The sequence below is a fragment of the Mandrillus leucophaeus genome, unplaced genomic scaffold (assembly GCF_000951045.1).
Source record: "Mandrillus leucophaeus isolate KB7577 unplaced genomic scaffold, Mleu.le_1.0 Scaffold152, whole genome shotgun sequence".
In the NCBI taxonomy this organism is placed as follows: Eukaryota; Metazoa; Chordata; class Mammalia; order Primates; family Cercopithecidae; genus Mandrillus; species Mandrillus leucophaeus.
The window spans coordinates 1974937-1995281 of record NW_012101499.1 but is presented as its reverse complement, the minus strand read 5'-3'; the positions used below and the strand labels follow the sequence as shown (position 1 = coordinate 1995281).

Here is a 20345-nt window from a genome sequence, read left to right as displayed (position 1 = left end):
CGCGCCCGCGCAGCCCCTTTCCTGATGCGCCCGTCTCCTCGCCGCCCTCCGTGGGGGGCGGCGAACGGGTTGCGTGCTCTGGAGAGAGACAGGCACTTTCCTCTCCATCGTGAGTGACCTTGGATGTATTCGTCAAGGAATGTGTTGAAATGAATTGTGCGATGCGGGAACTGCGCAGCGCCTCGGGTTTGGCTTTCTCGAGCATCTTATTGCATTGATTGTGCGTTCTCGATTTTACAGAGGTTCGTTTTGAGTAATGGCTTCAGTAATGTCATCGCATACGCATTTCGAAGTTTGTTTATGCATTTGTTTTTACATTTATTCTCTTTTTATGTATAATTTTTGAATCAGATTTTGTGTTTTGGAGAGATTTTCCGTGCGTGGTGGAAGTGTTTTTACTCTTGGTAAATATGGATTGTTTGACTATTTTATCACGTTCATCGCAAAACGATACCAGGAACATTTAAATGTCTTAAAGGATTTCACGCTACATGACGTGTGTCAAAGACTACTTACGCACCAAAACGCGAATACCTGTCTAACTTTTTTTCTATTGGAATTTTCTGGAAGGAATTCTGTGCAATCCGAAAGGATTGATGGAGGGTACAGTAATTGCTTTCTACATCGCTTTTGTTAAACAGTGAAAATTAAGCTTGGAGATTTATATCTGGACATACTGAGTTTTTAAACACTCTTTTGAAGGGAAATTTTGGAAAGGGCAGGTAAAATGAGTATTCTTCCAACCTCCCTACTCCCCCCATCAGCTTTAGTTAAAAGGCAAACACCAAAATATTGTAGTAGCTGGTAATTTGCAGAACGTTCGTTATCAGATTTGATAATTATATATTAAGGTACAGTATGTGTGTGCTAGTAGATCGTAGATTCTTACGAAAAATAGAATTTCTTTATAATCTTTTGAGTAGCGAAATGGTTACTTTTACAATGGTCATGAATTGGGTTAAGGCAAAAGGGCCAGTATATGTCTTCAGTCATCTTTTTATGCCTGAAATCCAGGGAACAGTGAAAATGGATGTTCCCTGGAACAGCCATTGCGATGCCATATGTTGATCATTGGTGTCCTAAAGTGTATCTCAGATAATTGTGTGTGTCTCTTGTGAACTGAGGGATCACAATATTGATGTGGCTGATGTGTGCCCCTCTGCATTTTGTGGGTAGTGTCTCAAATTTGGCTATCATATTGATGAGAGTTATTAATTTGGTTTTTATTTAGATGGTTTTCACTTCCGAGTGACTTACCTGATTGCACTTTGTTATAACGTTACTGGTTGCACTCCTTAATTGCTAGCATCTTTTTTCTAGTATGTTTGATATACATTCTTTTGGTTTATCCTTTAAAATATGTGCTGAGAAAGCATTTAAATGTTAATACTGTATTTACATTTGCTGGACGTTTAATTCAATGTGTCTTCTTTCCCTTTCCATGAATGAAAAGAAACTGGAAGAAGAGAATCAACTATTTCGTGCAAGTATTTTGTTCAGTTTAGAAGATACTATGGTATTGTGAAAACAGTGTAGTCTGGAGTTTGACATGGAGTCACAATGGCCTTCCAAGTCAGTACAATCTGGGTTGAAATTGACTCCTTACTGGTTCAAAGCCACATAACTGATTCATCATGCAGCCTTTTTTTAAAAAAAGTTTTTTTTAAAAGCTACTCGAATATGTCAGTTTTATTTTCTCTATACACACGTTTATTTGTTACTGAAAATTGCAAAAATAGCACATTAAAGATCCTTTTATTGGAGTTCACATTTTTGGAAACCAGAAAATTCAATAATTACGCTCTTGCCGAACTACCCAGTGTTTTCTTTACATTCTTGCTCCACAAGTTGCTTTACTTAAATTCTTGATGTTGGACTTCATCTCACTGACTTCAGGCTTCTGACACACAAAGGACATTTAGGACCTACTGGCTCTTTGGGTCACATCAGAGAGGAGAGCTAAAGTATGTTGAAGTTACTCAAATACATTCAAGCTCCATGGATCTCTTATAAATTACTGGTATCGTGGCAGAAATGAAAATACTCCAAAAAAAATCACAGAACTCTTCATCAAAATTATTGGTATACAGGCTGTTCTAGCATAGAGTAGGTTTCTCAACCTAACGCGTAAAATTATCAGCAAGAAAAAAAGTACAAGAATGACAGTTTATGGTTGAATTGGCTTGGTGTCATGATTCCCTGTTCTAGCATTCTCAGGCTATCTATGATACGGAAACTGCAGCTCATTTGAATGGTTCTCTTCTTGATTCATTCTGAATTCTCCCTTTGGCCCAGTGTCTACTAGTTGTTTTTCAAGCCAAGAACATCTGTTGAGGAACAGGTATCTCAATTTTACAATACTTACTTTCTGCATAGATAGCAGGGTTCTTACTTCTACTCCTGAGGCAAGCCATCTCTGATGTCCTGGAAGGTCGTTTCTCTCCTATCCAGTTTTTGGAATGAATCTCTGGTAGAAGGGAAGGGAATTAGGTACTAGGGTTGGAAGTCATGTTACTAAAGTTCTTTATTGACATCTCTGAGCAGAAGAAAGGCCCCTGAGTCGTCCTGGGAATTTTCTTCAGTGAGCGTTTGTGAAGATTCTGGGGTCAAGGTTGGGTTAAACTTTTGTGGTGGGTCCGTCCGAGGTCTAGTCAACAGCACTAAGCTCTTCCTGGATCTTTGGGACCCAGCGGAAAGTGATGCCAGTTCTCAAATTGCTACAAGGTAACCTGGAAAGAAATCTATGACCCAGAAAGCCTGAAAACCCAAACTCCAGCAAATAATGGTGAAAGAACCAACACGCAAAGCCTTTTAAAACCTTCAATTCCTTAACTATAAACTGGGATAAAACCTATGGTGTAAGTCTGTTCTGAGAATTACGTGAAATGGATTTATAGAGTTTTCAGTACAGTTCCTGAAATACAGCAGCTGACGCCAGTAGATGTTGATTTCCTTCTCCTTTCTGCTTTTGAACTTTGCTGTAGTTGTTAGCATTTTTTTTTAATGTGAAGTAAACAGTTGGCTTAGTTGTGCATCAGTATTCAGTCCAATTTAATTTTATATTACACCTTTACTGGGAACCTATTCATGACCTTAAAATTGCCATAAACCCTTTATAGAACAAGTCATGTTTGGCTAAATATATAAACACAGATGTATCCTTACAGACTTTATAGTCTGATAGAGGAGATACACATGCATATAATGAGGGAATTCTGTGCTGAAGGGTATCTGGGAAGAGAAGGTGATTCTACAGAATATCAGAATGGGAGAGGAAAGACATCTGGATGGACAGGAAAGCAGGAGCAGAGGCTAGGAGTTAAAGAGGCCATTGGGGATTTCAATCCCAGCCAAAAGTTAGCCCCTTCTTTTCTCTTCTCTTCTCTTTTTTTCTCTTCTCTTCTCTAATCTTTTTTTTTTATTTTCCTCCCTCCCTCCCTTCCTCCCTTCCTTCCTTCCTTCCTTCCTTCCCTCCCTCCCTCCCTCCCTCCCTCCCTCCTTCCCTTATCTCCTTCCTACCTACCTACTATCTATCTTCTATCCTCTTTTGTGAGTGTGTTTACGTATAGCAGGGGCCGAGAACACCTACCTCATCGGGGTGAGCTTAAATGAAGTAAAATGATTCATAGGCTCCTGGTATACAGTAAATGCCCAGTTGATATTGATGATGATGTCACCACTGCCTACACCACCTGTAGTTTCTTTCCTGTGGCTGATCTGTCTAGGGGTGAATTTGGGGGCCACATTTTAAATTCTGCATGTAACATTAAGGTCTTTGATGTTGAATTTGTAGGTAGGGGGAAGCCATTGAAAGGCAGGGACAGGATTGGACCTGTGTTTTAGAACAGTTTGAAAGGTGGGTTAGAGGAATTTGCCTGCGTAGGCTCTTTAATCCCCAGAGTCTAGTCTGTTAGAGAAGCTGGTGAAGTCATTTGAGGCATGGGGTATTGGTCTGAACTCGGAATATTTAATGTTATGTTAAATGTGCTTTTTTTTTTTTTTCCTGAAGGGAGGGGAGGAGGAAGGATTTATTCAATGTGAATATTATTTTATCCAAATGTTGAGAGAATAGATGAAAAGACTAATAAGGCATCTTTATACCATTTGAGATGTTAGATTATAGTAGCATGTTAACAAAATAGGCAGTTTTTTTTAAAAACTAGATTATATTTCTTTGTAGTTGTTTATGCTTGGGCCTGTCTTTAAATTATTTAACAAATCATATGTTTGAATTACTATTACTTAACCTGACACAGGCAATAAGGAGAGAAAAGAATGTCCTTTTTCGTACTTTTGGGGTTTTTTTTTTTGAGGCGAAATCTCGCTCTGTCGCCAGGCTGGAGTGCAGTGGCGCAATCTCGGCTCACTGCAACCTCCGCCTCCTGGATTCAAGCGATTCTCCTACCTCAGCCTCTTAATAGCTGGGTCTACAGGCATGCGCCACGACACCCAGCTAATTTTTGTATTTTTAGTAGAGATGGGGGTTTCACCATGTTGGCCAGGATGGCCTCAATGTCTTGACATCGTGATCCGCCCACCTCGGCCTCCCAAAGTGCCGGGATTACAGGTGTCAGTCACCTCGCCTGGCCTGATGTTTTTTTTTTTTTTTTGGAGGTAGGGGTTTGAATTACTTTCTTTTTTCTTTCTCTCTTGAGCATCATTGTAGACCCATGGGTTTTTATGCACGCAGTGTGTGTTTCTGTGTTTTTAGTTTTGAGAAAGAGTCTTGCTCTGTCACCCAGGCTGGAGTGCAGTGGTGGGACCTTGGCTTGCTACAACCTCCGCCTCCTGGGTTCAAGCTATTCTCCTGGCTCAGCCTCCCAAGCAGCTGGGATTACAGGCATGCACCACCATACCTGGCTAATTTTTTGTATTTTTAGTAAGACGGAGTTTTACCTTGTTGGTCCACCTGGTCTCAAACTCCTGATCTCAAGTAATCCTCCCACCTCAGCCTCCCAAAGTGCTGGGATTATAGGCGTGAGCCACCACATCTGGCTTTATCGAATGTCTTTTAATCAAATACTCACTGTTTTTCTGTAACTTGTCACAACTTGGACGTGTTGAAGTCCTTTCAACCTAGTTCTCTTGGCTTTGACGTGACATGTAATCTCTGAAGCTCTTCTTGCTTTCTGACACGAGATGTCTGAGGTTCACTTTGTGCTTTTCCTGCCAAATACCTATCAGCCGTTTCTTGCAGCTTGTTTTATTGAGGAGTAGAATTTTTGTATCTAAAAATCTAAATTGTTATATGTTCTGACTGTTAGGATGCCCATGCTTTTATAGGACAGACATGGGAAACATACAGATTTTGATTTTTATATTGGTATTTCCAGTTCGAATTTAACATCACAGAGTTTTTACTATGAGCTTATCCTTTTTTTCTAACATTGAAAATTTACGTTCTTAGCAGCATTAATATAATTGCATTATCTTATAATAAGAATGTAGTAGTTTGAAAATAACACTAATAACAAGCAACTCTAGGTTTATGTTTGGTTATGGTTCTTTTTGTTCTTAAAATGTATCCACATAAGCATGTACAGTTGACATTCTGATTTGTAAGGCCATTTGAAAAGCTTTTCTCTGATTTTGTGTTTGATAATTAATTTGGTTTGTTTGCCTGAAATTCTTCAAGAGTTGCTTTAGTTTTTCATTTAATGTATTTTTTAACATGTAGAACATTTATGTGAACATTTATGTAGTTAAAAAATCCGATCTGTGCTAAAAAGTTATGTTCACAGCTTCATTTTAATTCTGTCCCTCCACGAATTTCTCTCCTGCCCCAGTTGTTTCTGCTTTATTCTTCTGATACTTCATTTTTGCAAATGTAAGCATATGTGTATATTTTTATTTCCCTTTCTTACACAATAGGCAGCGTTCTATGCACACTGCTCTGCTTTCTCTTAATATATTCCGGAGATCGCTTCATAGAAGTGCATTCTTTTGTGCTTGCAACTCATCTCCTATTGAACATTTGGGTTGTTTATGTTCTCTTGTCTGTTATAAATATTGCAGCAATGAATAACCTTGTGGGTATAATGTTTTGTATTTGTGCAAATACAGCTTTAAGATAGATTGTGAGGTGAAAGGTAAACACATTTGTAATTTTGTTAGTGGCAAAACAGTTACATTTTCTTTTTAAAACTTTTTTTTTTGTAGAGATGAGGTCTCACAGTGTTGCCCAGGATGATCTTGAACTCCTGACACCAAGCAGTCCTTTCACCTGGGCTTCCCAAAATCTTGGGATTACAGGCGTCAGGCACCAATACAGGCTTAAAAAATAACATTTTCAGGCTGGGCATGGTGGCTCATGCCTGTAATCCCAGTACTTTGAGAGGCTGAGGTGGGTGGATCATGAGGTCAGGGGTTCAAAAACAGCCTGACCAACATGGTGATACCCCATCTCTACTAAAAATACAAAAATTAGCCGGGCGTGGTGGCGCGTGCCTGTAATCTCAGCTACTCTGGAGGCTGAGGCAAGAGAATCGCTTGAACCCGGGAGGCAGAGACTGCAGTGAGCTGAGATTGCACCACTGCACTCCAGCCTGGGCAACAGAGGGAGACTCCATCTCAAAAACAACAACAACAACAAAAACCCGTCTCTACTAAGAATACAAAAATTAGCCAGGCATGGTGGCACGCGCCTGTAATCCCAGCTACTCCTAATGAGAATCACTTGAACCTAGGGAGGCGGAGCTTGCAGTGAGCCGAGATCACGCTGTTATACTCCAGCCTGGGTGACAGAGTGAGACTCCATCTCAAAAAAAAAAATACATTTTAAAAGGCAGATCTTACCATGTCAGCCTTTTACTTAAAACTCTAAATGGTGGCCGGGCAGGCATGGTGGTTCACACCTGTAATGCCAGCACTTTGGAAGGCTGAGGTGGGCGGATTACCTGAAGCCAGAAGTTTGAGACCAGCCTGGCCAACATGGTGAAACCCCATCTCTATTAAAAATACAAAAATTAGCCAGGCGTGGTAGTGCATGCCTATAATCCCAGCTACTCAGGAGGCTGAGGCAGGAGAATTGCTTGAACCTGGGAGGTGGAGGCTGCAGTGAGCTGAGATCACGCCCCTGCACTCCAGACTGGGCAACAGAGTGAGACTCCGTCTCAGAAAACGAAACAAAACAAAACAAACTCCGAATGGCTTTCCAGTGCCTTAAGGACAAAAGTTTATAAAGTAGCCTCAAGGGTACACATATATTTGGTGTACATATAGTTTTACATCCCTTAACAATAGGATTCAGAGAACCTCATTGTGTACCTCATAGAGCGTACTTACAGAGACCTATATGGGACAACCTACTGGCACCTAGGCTATGTAGTATGGCTTAATGCTCCTAGGCTACAAACCTGTACATTATGTGACTGAACTGAATAGTGTAGACTGTTGGAACACAGTGGTAAGTATTTATATATCTAAACATATTTAAGCACAGAGAAAGTACAGTACAGACATGGTATAAAAGATAAATGGCATGCCTGTGTAGGGTACTTAGCATGAATGGAGTGGCAGGACTGGAAGTTGCACTGGGTTGAGTCTGTGAGTGAGTGGTGAGTGAATGTGAAGGCCTAGGATATTACTGTACACTACCGTAGACTGTATGTCAACACTACAGTTAGTCTACACTAAATTTGTAGAAACAGTTTCCTCAGTAATTAACCCTAGCTTACTGTAAGTTTTTAACTTAATAAGCTTTTTAACTTTTTTTTTTTTTTTAACTTTTTGTCTTCTTAAATAGCACTTAGCTTAAAACAGCCTCATGATATGGATCCACTGGTTTATGTGGTCTGTTGTTGACAGAAACATCATTAGGTGGTGCATGACTAATTACTTTTGGGCCTCAGCCTCATCTTGTACTATTTTCCCCCTTGCTTTCTTTGCTCCAGCTGTATGGGGCCTCCTTCATTCTCCTGGAATCTCCTCCATCTTCTCCACCAGGAATCTTGGCACTCGTTCTTTTCTTCTGCCTGGAATGCCTTTCTTTGTTAACAGTTATTCCTGGTCTTTAGAGTTTGGCTCAAGCATCACTTTTTAATGAAATTTTCTGTGTGCGTGCTTGCAAATTTTCATAAGATAAAGAGATTGGAGTGTACTGATATTCATCACCCACTCCAACAAGCATCAGTTGCCTGAAGTTTTTTTTTTTTCCAGACAGAGTCTTGCTCTGTTGCCCAGGCTGGAGTGCAGTGGTCGATCTCAGCTCACTGCAGCCTCCGCTTCCCAGGTTCTAGCGATTCTCCCTCCTCAGTCTCCCAAGTAGCTGGGACTACAGGTGTGTGCCACCACACCTGGCTAATTTTTTTTTTTTTGAGATGGAGTCTATCGCCCAGGCTGGAGTACAGTGGTGAGATCTCAGCTCACTGCAACCTCCATCTCCCGGTTAAAGCGATTCTCCTGCCTCAGCTTCCTGAGTAGCTGGGACTGCAGGCGCCTGCCACCACGCCCGGCTAATTTTTTGTATTTTTAGTAGAGACAGGGTTTCACCGTGTTGGCCAGGCTGGTTTCCATCTCCTGACCTCAAGTGATCTGCCCTCCTCTGCCTCCCAAAGTGCTGAGATTACAAGTGTGAGCCACTGTGCCCAGCCTGAAGTTGTTTTTTTGAGACAAGGTCTCACTTCTATTGCCTAGGCTGTTGTGTAGTGGCACAGTTTTGGCTCATTGCAGCCTGGACCTCCCTGGGCTCAGGTGATCTTCCCATCTCAGCCTCCTGAATAGCTGAGACTACGGCATGTGCCACCATGCCTGGCTAGTTTATTTTGGTATTTTTAGTAGAGACAGGATTTTGCCTTGTTGCCCAGGCTGGTCTCGAGCTCCTGGACTCAAGCAGTCTACCTGCCTCAGCCTCCCAAAGTGCTGGGATTACAGGCATGAGCCACCGTGCCCGGCTGTCTGAAGTTCTTGAAGGTTTTTCTTGACCCTTCTGCAGTCAAGTTCTCTTGGTGCTTATCAGAATTACAGTGTTATATTAGTTTATGTGATTTAATTAATTTTAGTTTTCCCACAAAGGCTGAGTTTCATGAAAGCAGAACCGTTCCTGTTTTTGCCCGTAATTACTTTTCTGGTATCTAGCTCAATGTCTGAGTTGTGAGGACTCAAGCTACCCTGTGCAGTAGCTAGAATTAAATCATGAGGAAATTGAGGCTGTCCAGTTGGTTAAATGTCTTGTCTGCTGCGCAGGTATTTGTCATACAGGGATTATTAAGTAACAGTTTGTTGACTTTTATTTATTTATTTTGAGAGGGAGTTTCGCTCTTGTTGCCCAGACTGGAGTGCAGTAGCGCATTGTTGGCTCACTGCAACCTCCGCCTCCTGGGATCAAGTGATTCTCCTGCCTCAGCCTCTTGAGTAGCTGGGACTACAGGCATATACCACCACACCCGGCTAATTTAGTATTTTTAGTAGAGACCGGTTTTCTCCATGTTGGTCAGGCTGGTCTCAAACTCCTGACCTCAGGTGATCCACCTGCCTCGGCCTCCCAAAGTGCTAGGATTACAGGCGTGAGCCACTGCACCTGGCCTTGTTGATTTGCAATTGTAATTTTTTTTTCAGGACCTCATAAGGTTTAGAAAAATGAAACCACTAGGATGGATAAAGAAAAACATATGGAATATGTCTGTGTATGTATTAAGGCATATGCTACAGTGACTTGAGTTCACACAGTGTAGAAGCTGGCTAAGCAGTTTCTATTAGGCTGTTGTCTTTGTGCTAGATGCTGGAGTTTGAAGTCCACAGGGCAGTCGTTTGAGAAAGAAAGATGGATATAAAGTGGGGAAGAAGATGACACAGGAGGCCAGAGGCAAGGTACGTGGAAACCATGCTAGTTCTAGTTGCCTTTGTTCCTGGTTGTGTGGGTGGCCTGTAAGAGTTGGATCCTTGGCACATGTAGCCCAGGAGCAGAAAAGCTTAAGGAGAACCCAGAGGAAGGTGGAGTGGATGCAGCTGCGATTCTCGGCCAACCTACTGCCTCACATGAATGGGGTGAGTCAGAAGATGAGCAGCAACAGTGTGTGCAGGCTGCAAGGTGGTTGCTTCATCTCCTGCACCCTTCACCTGCTGCACAAGAATCTCTGTGAGCCATGCAAGGAGACATAAAGGAAAGGAAATTCGGGGGAATATAATTCAGCTCAGCCAAGTTCAAACCAGACAAAGCAGAATGATGAGCTCAGGCTTTTAAATTTTTAGCTCAGGTTGCATGTAAGGGACCTGAAGGTTTCTGTGACTGCTGTAAAAATGCAAATGTAATTCCCAATTTGTGGGTGAGATCATTGATTGGTAGGAATGGAATCCTGAAAATTGGATTGGAGGCATATGGTCAGATTCTGTTTAAGCTGGAAACCTTCAATCCTTAAATGCTGCTCTGCTACGTTTGCCAGAGAAACAGCGTTTCCAGCCCTTCCCAGAGGAACTTAATCTCTGTTTGCCTGAAAAACCTGTAATTGGCCTCCCTTTGGGTAGTTGTTCTGCATGGTACTGTCTTCCTGATAATCTGCCCTGTAATCCTCCTTTCTTGTGGATCTGTGACTGGACTGTAGTTGCAGCAGGCCCCAGAGAGTGAGGTGACCTGTGAGAAAGGTATGCTACACTGCAAAAGATTGTGTAGCTTTGCCACTGTATAGTCAGAAGCCTGGAGGAGTGTTTGTGGCATTGGAGCTTAGGAGTGTAGTATAATAGAAGAAGGAACATAAAGTTGGGTCAGGCAGAATTTATTGATACGGGCTCACTAAATAGAGGTTCTGGATTCAGTGTTATAGTTCAAGGGGTTAGAAAGGGCTCTTAACAGTTGGGTTGATTGGCTAAGGCCCATCCCACAAGGCCTGATGCCTCAATTAGATTTTTTCCCGCCTAACGAGGAACTCCACTGAACACTCACTCACCTTGTATGAGAGTCTATATTTGGCCTGGCATGGTGGCTAATACCTGTAATCCCAGCACTTTGGGAGGCCAAGGCAGGCGGATCACCTGAGGTCAGGAATTTGAGACCAGCCTGGCCAACATGGCCATACCCCATTTCTACTAAAAATACAGAAATTAACTGGATATCATGGCCCATGCCTTAATCCCAGCTACTTGGCAGGCTGAGGCAGGAGAATTGCTTGAGTCCAGGAGGTGGAGGTTGAAGTGAGCAAAGATCGCGCCACTGCACTCCAGCTGGGGTGACAGAGCGAGACTTCTGCTCAAAAAAAAAAAAAAGCCGGGTGTGGTGGCTTGTGTCTGTAGTTTCAGTTACTTGGGAGGCTGAGGTGGGAGGATCAGTTGAGCTGGGGAAGTTGAGGCTGCAGTGAGCCAGCCTGGGCAACAAAGCGAGACTAATAAAATATTAGTTCATAAGGAAAGGTTCACCTAAATGCAGTGAGCCAGCCTGGGCAACAGAGCGAGACTAATAAAATACTAATTCATAAGGAAAGGTTCACCTAAATGCATAGCCCTTAAATAAATAATTTACATCGTTGGTGAAACTGTACTTTGCTAGGACTCTTTGGAGGATAGCTACACTAAAACTGAATTTAAAATGTATGTACTCTGTTGATCCAGCAGTTTCACTGCTAGGATTTTATTGTATAGATAAATTTGGACAGTATACAAATATGTATGTGTAAGGGTTTTCATTATATCAGTGTTTGTAATTGAGAAAAATTAGAAACAACTGTCTAATAATGGAGTTAAGATAGAGTAAACGACCATTATATGCGTACACTGGAATATTCTGCCACTGTTAAGAAGAGTTTGATAGGAAAAAAAATTCATACAACCATCCCTCCATATTAGGGAATTGGTTCCAGGACCCACTGCCCCCCTCCCCTTGGCCCCCGTGGATACCAAAATCCATGGATGCTCAAGTTTCTTATATAAAATGGTGTAGTATTTGCATATAATCTATGCACATCTTTTTGTATACTTTAATCTTTGAATTACTCATAGTATGTAATACAGTATAAATACTAAACAAATCATTATACTGTATTGTTTAGGGAATAACTATAAGGAAAAAAGTTTATGTGTTTGGTAGAGATGAAACCATTTTTTCCCCAGATTTTTAAAATCTGAGGTTGAATCCACAGATGTGGAATTCAAGGGATAAGAGGGCCAAGGGCCTACTTTATTACACGAAAAATGTACCATTTAATGAGAGACACAAGTTGTGGAACTGTATGTTCTCGCTTATGTTGAGATGTTATATGTTTTAAGCCTTTGCATGGAAATACATTGCTAAATTCCTATCTTTTCCTTTTATTGCATAATATTTTACATCTTTATGGGATACATATGAATACTTGTTACATGCATAGAATGTATAATGATCAAGTCAGGGTACCTGGAGCATCCATCACCTTTGAGTATTTATCTTTTTTTGTTTTTGAGACAGAGTCTCGCTCTGTTGCCCAGGTTGGAGTGCTGTGGTGCGATCTCGGCTTGCTGGAACCTCCTGCCTCCTGGGTTCAAGCAGTTCTCCCGCCTCAGCCTCCTGAGTAAGCTGGGATTACAGGTGTGTGCCACCATGCTGGGCTAAGTTTTGTATTTTTAATGGAGACAGGGTTTCACCATGTTGGCCAGGCTGGTCTGGATCCCCTGACCTCAGGTGATCCACCTGCCTCAGCCTCCCAAAGTGCTGGGATTGCAGGTGTGAACTACCCTGCCTGGCTGAGTATATATCATTTCTGTGTGCTGGTAACATTTCAAGCCTTCTCTTTTAGCTACTTTGAAATATATGGTATATATTTGCTAACTATGGTGACCCTACTCTGCTATAGAACATTAGAACTTTCTAACTGCATGTTTGTACCCATTAACCAACCTCTCTTCCTCACCCCCCATCCCTTCCCAACCTCTGATACCTGTCATTGTTTTCTCTATTTCCATGAGGTTAACCTTTTTTTTTTTTTTTTTTTTTAGCTCCCATGTATTTGTGAGAATGTGATATTTGTCTTTCTGTGCCTGGCCTGGCTTATTTCACTTAACATAATGACCTCCAGCTTTATCCATGTTGCTGCAAACATGATTTCATTCTTCTTTCTGGCTGAATAGCATTCCGTTGTGTTTATATGCCACGTTTTCTTTATCTCTCTGCTCATCGATGGATACTTAGGTTGATTCCGTATCTTTGCTTTTGTAAATAGTGCTGTGATAAAGAGGTGAGTGTACGTATCCCTTTGATATACTGATTTATTTTCTTTTGGATAAATAGCCAATAGTGGGACTGCTGGATCATGTAGTAGTTCTATTTTTAGTGTTTTGAGAAATCTCTGTACTGTTTTTCGTAATAGGTTTACTAATTTCCATTCCCAGTGTGTAAGAATTCCCTTTTCTCCACATCCTTGCCAGCGTCTGTTGTTTGTGTTTTTAATAATAGTTATCCTAATTGATAAGGTGCTATCTCATTGTAGTTTTGATTTGCATTTACCTGATGATTACTGATGTGAGCATTTTTTCGTATATCATTTGGCCATGTGTATGTTTTTTGATGGCTTTTGCCCACTTTTTAGTGGGATTATTTGTTTTTTTTTAATTGTTGATTATTTGAGCTCATTGCATATTATGGATTTTAGTCCTTTGTCATGAATAGTTTGCACACATCATTTCCCATTCAACAGGTTGTTTCTTCACTCTGTCATTTGTTTCCTTTGCTGTGCAGAAGCTTTTCAGCTTGTTCTATTGGTTATTGAAAGAGATATATTAATACTTTGATTTTGCATTTGTCAGTTTCTCCTTAGCTCCGACACTTTGTGCTTTATACATTGTCATATGAGGGTATGTTCTTAGATGCATTGGTATTTAGAGCTGTATATCAACCAGGTCTTTTAAAATCGCTATTGACTGGGTGTGATGGCTAATGCCTGTAATCCCAGCAGTTTGGGAGGCTTGAGGCGGGAAGATCACTTGAGTCTTGAGTTTGAGACCAGCCTGGGCAACATAGCAAGACCCCATCTCTACAGAAAATTTAAAAAAAATTAGCTGTGTGTGGTGGCACACACCTGTAGTCCCAGCCGCTCGAGAAGGTGATGTAGGTGGATCACTTGAGCCTGAGAGATGAAGGATGCACTCAGGAGCCCTGATCTTACTACTGCACTTAGCCTGGGTGACAGAGTAAGACCCTGTCTCCAAAGCGGGGAAAAAGTAGAAAACCACTATTAAGTGTTCTTTTTAAGGGAGAAGTATTAGTAGAGGTAAAGTTATTTAGCTTGATATTAATGTTGCTGCAGAGTTTTCCTTTGGTTAGTATGTGCAGGGTATATCCTTTTTTACTCTTTAATTTCAGTCTTACTTATTTTTCAAGCATGTGTTGCTTAATGATGAGAGTATGTTCTGAGAAATGCATTGTTAGGTGAGCATTATAGCATGTACTTGCACAAAACTTAGATGGTATAGCCTTTGGCACACTTAGGCTAAATGGTATAAACCTGTTTGCTCCTAGGTTACAAACCTGTGTAGTATAGTATGTGACTGAGCTGAATAGTGTAGACAGTTGGAACACAATGGTAAGTAATTATGTATGTAAACACAAAGAAAGTACAGTGAAAACATGGTATAAAAGATACAGAAATGGTACAACTGTATAGACCACTTACCATGAATGGAGCTTGCAGGATTGGAAGTTGCTCTGGGTGAGTGAGTGGTGAAAGAAAACTAATACTCAAGATCATCTGTATCACTGTCTTCCAGCTCGGCTCCTTGTCACAGTGAAAGGTCTTCAGGTGCATTAACACATTTGGAGTTGTCATCTGTGATAACAGTACTTTCTTCTGGAGTACCTCCTGAAGGACCTGCCAGAGGCTGTTTTACACTGAACTTTTTTTTTTTTTTAAATAAGTATGAGTACAGTCTAAACTAACGATTAAACATATAGTTAATACATAAACCAGTAACATAGTTGTTTATTGTCAAGTACTATGTACGGTACATAATTGTACTATACTTTTTTTTTTTTTTGAGAGGGGGTCTCACTCTGTCTCCCAGGCTGGAGTGCAGTGGCATGATCTAGGCTCACAGCAACCTGCACCCCTCAGGTTCAAGCAATTCTCCTGCCTCAGCCTCCCAAGTAGCTGGGATTACAGGCATGTGCCACCATCCCCGGCTATTTTGTATTTTTAGTAGAGATGGGGTTTCACCATGTTGGTCAGGCTGGTCTTGAACTCCTGACCTTGTGATCCACCCACCTTGGCCTCCCAAAGTGCTGGGATTACAGGCGTGAGCCACCGTGCCCGCCCTGTACTGTACTCCCCCCTCCCCCCACCAAGATGGAGTTTAGCCCTGGTTACCCAGGCTGGAGTGCAATGGCATGACCTCGTCTCACTGCAACCTCCACCTCTCGGGTTCAAGCGATTCTCCTGCCTCAGCCTCCTGAGTAGCTGGGATTATAGGCGCCTGCCACCATGCCTGGCTCATTTTTTTTTAAGTAGAGACCGGGTTTCGCCATGTTGGCCAGGCTGGTCTTGTACTCCTTACCTCAGGCGATCCATCCACCTCAGCCTCCCAAAGTACTGGGATTACAAGCGTGAGCCACCGTGTTCGGCCTGTACTATAATATGACTTTGAACACAGTAGTTTTGTTTGCAGCACAGTGGGTTTGTTTACACCAGCATCACCACAAATGGCTATGAAATACTAGACAATAGGAATTTTTTAGCTCCGTTATAATTTTTTTTTTTTTAAACAGGGTCTCGCTCTGTGGCCAAGGCAGCAGTGCAGTGGTGCGATCTTGGCTAACTGCAGCCTCTGCCTCCTGGGTTCAAGTGATCCTCATGCAGTCTCCCTAGTAATTGTGACTACAGGCGCGTGCCACTATGCCTGACTTGTGTGTGTGTTTGTGTGTTCAGAGGTGGGGTTTTGCCACGTTGCCTAGTTTGGTCTCCATCCCTTGGACTGAAGTGATTTGCCCACCTTGGCCTCCCAAAGTGCTGGGGTTACTGGTGTGAGCCATTGTGCCTGGCTCTGTTATAATCTTATGGGACTACCGTTGTATATGTGATCCATTGTTGACTGAAACGTCACTGTATGGGGCATGTTGACTGAAACATCACTGTATGGGGCATGACTGTACTTACGTTTTGAAAGATTCTCTTGCTAACAATACATACTAGAATTAATTTTTTTTTTTTTTCTTGAGTTGGAGTCTCGCTCTGTCGCCCAGGCTGGAGTTCAGTGGCGCAATCTCAGCTCACTGCAAGCTCCACCTCCCGTGTCATCGCCATTCTCCCGCCTCAGCCTCCCGAGTAACTGGGACTACAGGTGCCCGCCACACGCCCGGCTAATTTTTTTGGTATTTTTAGTAGAGACGGGGTTTCACTGTGTTAGCCAGCATGGTCTCCATCTCCTGACCTTGTGATCCACCTGCCTTGGCCTCCCAGAGTGCTGGGATTTCAGGTGTGAGCCACCGTGCCCAGCCAGTATATACTAGAATTTTTAAAAATCTTGTGTGTTTCTTATGATTACAACATCTGTCTATTAAATTCTTTATGTTTGAAATGCCTGGTGTGGTTCCCATTTTCCCACTTGGGTCCTGTTAATCTTTTAAGCCTAGTTCTCCAGCCTTCTCTTAAAGTCTATGAGCCACCCAACATATTCCAAAAACTGCCTTTTACCAGAGTTAGACAGCCCTAACTGGTACACATGGTCAGGTCACACAAAGGACGAAGACAGAATTGGAAGGCAGGACCAATTAATCCACAGCTCAGATATGTGATTTTCACAGGCCATGTTGCTTTTGAGTAAAGAGGTAATACAGAGCTTATTTAAAATCTTTTTTGTAGTTTTTTTGGAGACAAGATCGCGTTTTGTCACCCAGGCTAGAGTGCAGTTGCATGATCTCGGCTTACTGCAGCCTTGGCCTCCTGGGCTCAAGCTGTCCTTCTGTGTCAGCCTCCCTAGTAGCCGGGACTACAGGCATGCATTGCCATGCCTGATTTTTTAACATTTTAGTAGAGATGAGATCACCCTATGTTGCTGAGGCTGGTGTTGAACGCCTGGGCTCAAGCAATCTTCCCTCCCTTGCCTTCCAAAGTGTTGGGATTACAGATGTGAACCCCTGTGCCTGGCCTATTTTCAGCTTTTTCTCATGGTAGTTTTCAGTTACATGCAGCAGTCAAGAAAATAGTTCAAAAGAACCCTGTTTGTTTCCTTAACACAATTCCAGCAGTCGTTGATAGAGCTTCCTTGCTTCTGGTATGACAGGATATTTCAAGCTCCTCTAATATCCTTCTCATCTGCAATCGGCTATTTCTCTAAGAAACTTTGGTTTCTAATAGTTTTTACGAGGGATGTCTGTGTAAATTTTACTTTAACTTTGTAGCTGTTGGGAGGATTGTTTAAATTACCAGTCCATTATTACCAAGAGTTGGCCATTTGCATTGATCCTTGCGGGTGACCTTCAGAAACCCATCAGAGACCCAGAGAGACTGCTTGTTGTCCATAGTTTTGGGCACTTAGGGTTGTGCCATGGACTATTTGCCAGTTTTATGAAACCTATGGATGCCTCTTCAGAATCTTTCTGAACACAGTGAATGAAATACACAGGATCACAACAGAAACCAATTATGTTTAAACAGTTATACAAATATTACTACCCTGTTAAACAGAAGACTGACGTCTTTGTCAGTAATTTTTTTTTTTAAGACAGTCTCGCTCTGTGACCCAGGCTGGAGTTCAGATGGCACAGTCTCAGCTCACTGCAACCTCCACCTCCCGGGTTCAAGTGATTATCCCGCTTCAGCCTCCCTGGTGGCTGGGACTACAGGCGCATGCCACCACACCCGGGTAATTTTTGTATTTTTAGTAGAGACGTAGTTTCACTATGTTGGCCAGGCTGGTCTCAAACTCCTGACCTCGTGATCTGCCTGCGTCAGCCTCCCAAAGTGCTGGGATTACAGGTGTGAGCCACCGCGCCAGGCCTCTTTGTCAGTAATTGAAGTGACAAGACAATATTGTTGATACATAGGTAATTCAGATTTTGTTTTTTAAGATATTAAAATTAAGGGTTTTTTTGTTTTGTTTTTTTGAGATGGAGTTTTGCTCTGTCTCTCAGGCTAGAGTGCAGTTGTGTGATCTTGGCTCACTGCAGCCTCAGCCTCCCAGGTTCAAGCATCCTGCCTCCACCTCCTAAGTAGCTGGCTCTATAGGTGCACACCACCACATCTGGCTAATTTTTGTAGAGATGGGGTTTTACCATGTTAGCCAGGCTGGTCTCAAACTCCTGACATCAGGTGATCTGCCTTGGCCTCCTAAAGTCTTGCGATTACAGGCGTGAGCCACTTGTCTGGCCAAGGTTGTTGTTTTTTTTTTTTTTTTTGAAGACGGAGTATCACTCTGTCACCCAGACTGGAGTGCAGTGGTGCAGCCTCGGCTCACTGCAAGCTCCGCCTCCTGGGTTTACTTACTCTGTTCTCCTGCCTCAGCCTCCCGAGTGGCTGGGACTACAGGCGCCCGCCACCATGCCCAGCTAATTTTTTGTGTTTTTAGTACAGACCGGGTTTCACTGTGTTAGCCAGGATGGTCTCAATCTCTTGATCTCATGATTCGCCCGCCTTGGCCTTGCAAAGTGCTGAGATTACAGGCGTGAGCCACTGCGCCCGGCCGTATTTTTTTTTTTTTTTTAAAGGCAGTCTCCCTGTATTGCCCAGGCTGGAGTGCAGTGGTGCGATTTTGGCATACTGCAACCTCAGCCTCCCAGGTTCAAGTGATTCTTGTACCTCAGCCTCCTCAGTAGCTGGGACTACAGGTACGCACCACCACACCTGGCTAATTTTTTAGTGGAGATGGGGTTTCACCATTTTGGCCAGGCTGGTCTCAAACTCCTGACCTCAAGCAGTCCGCCTACCTTGGCCTCCTAAAGTGTTGGCCTCCCAAGGCCTCACACTCTACAGGTGGGAGCCACTGCACTGGGCCAAAATTAAGGTTTTGATGTTTAATAAAAATCAGTTGTGTGGTGGTCTTTGGCTTATCTCCGTTTATATATTCATGAACACATAATTGTTGATGGGGAATGTATCATTGTGATACATTTCAACTTAGATCAAAGTTAATAGGTTTCTGCAAGACTGCCCTCTCACTTAGTATACCAGCTGCAAACTTGAGGGGCTCCTGTGTTACTTTTATTTCTGACCGAGTACAAATGTGGAGGTTTCTGTCACACTCAAGTTTGATAATTCACTTAGGATGACTCACAAAACTCAAGAAAGTCCAGTACTTACAGTTTATTGTAGCAAAAAAAATACAACTTAGGACCAGCCATCAGAAGTGACATATAGGACAGTGTCTGGGAAGGTCCCAGATGTGAAGTGTTCATGCCCTTCTATGGAGACAGGGTGGATCATCTTGGTGTCTCCATGTGTGACTATATGCACAGAGTATTAACCAGGAAAGCTCATGTGAGCCTCTGTGTCCAGAGTTATTGGTGCTTAATTACATCAGCATGATCCATTGAATCATTGGCCTTGAACTTGAACTCAATTTCTAGCTCCCCTCTCTGAACTTTGGGCTGCTGTCCTGGGGCTCAGAGCCCCAGCCTCTAATGCCATGATTGGTCTTTCTGGTTTGGCCAGCTTCCCAGCCCCACATCCTGAGACATCTTGTTAGTATAAACTAGGTGCTCACCGTGAATCACAGAGATGCCCTGTCCCTCTCAGGACATTTCAGGGATTTAAAGGGCACCAACTGGAGCTGGGACAAAGGCCATCCAAGCTCTTTGTTATACCACAGTCAGCAATTCTGCTTTCAGTTTGATGCGTAAGGACCAGGCCTAGTGATACCACATAGCTGACCTGAGCCGTACCTGAGCGCCTGCACGAGAAGACTGTGTGCTCTGTCTGTTCTGGTGGCAAGTCTAGTCAAGTGTCAGTGGATGAGTTTAAATGGTATTTTGAACTACAACAAATTCAATGGGATGGAAATATATGTGATTTCTATTGTTGAGAAGTTGGAAGTATTACTGATACTGTGGTTTGTTTACATTCATGATAGAAGGAACTGCTGTACTTCAGGTAGAGGTTAGGAAAGATGAAGATAAAATTTTTCTCCTGTCCAAATCCATGGTCCTTATAAATGTTGATCGTGTATTATACTTGTATTAAAACTTGGTGTTTAGATGTTTAGAGGTTTAGGGTGTTTAATAATTTTCTTTTTTTTTTTTGAGATGGATTCTCGCTCTGTCACCCAGGCTGAAGTGCAGTGGCATGATCTCGGCTCACTGCAACCTCCACCTCCTGGGTTCAGGCAGTTTTCCTGCCTCAGCCTCCTGAGTAGCTGGGACTATAGGTGCATGCCACCACACCTGGCTAATTTTTTGTATTTTTAGTAGAGACAGGGTTTCACCGTGTTAGCCAGGATGGTCTCGATCTCCTGACCTTGTG

At 42.6% G+C, this 20345-nt stretch overlaps 1 protein-coding gene across 1 annotated transcript in view; it reads left to right on the top strand.

The window, feature by feature from the left end:
- SPIN1 (spindlin 1) overlaps positions 1 to 20345 on the top strand; it is an 82611-nt gene continuing 62266 nt past the window's right edge. Inside the window, exon 1 of the mRNA XM_011975191.1 lies at positions 1 to 242. The gene's annotated coding sequence lies outside the window, so the exon portion shown is untranslated. The remainder of the gene's footprint in view (positions 243 to 20345) is intronic.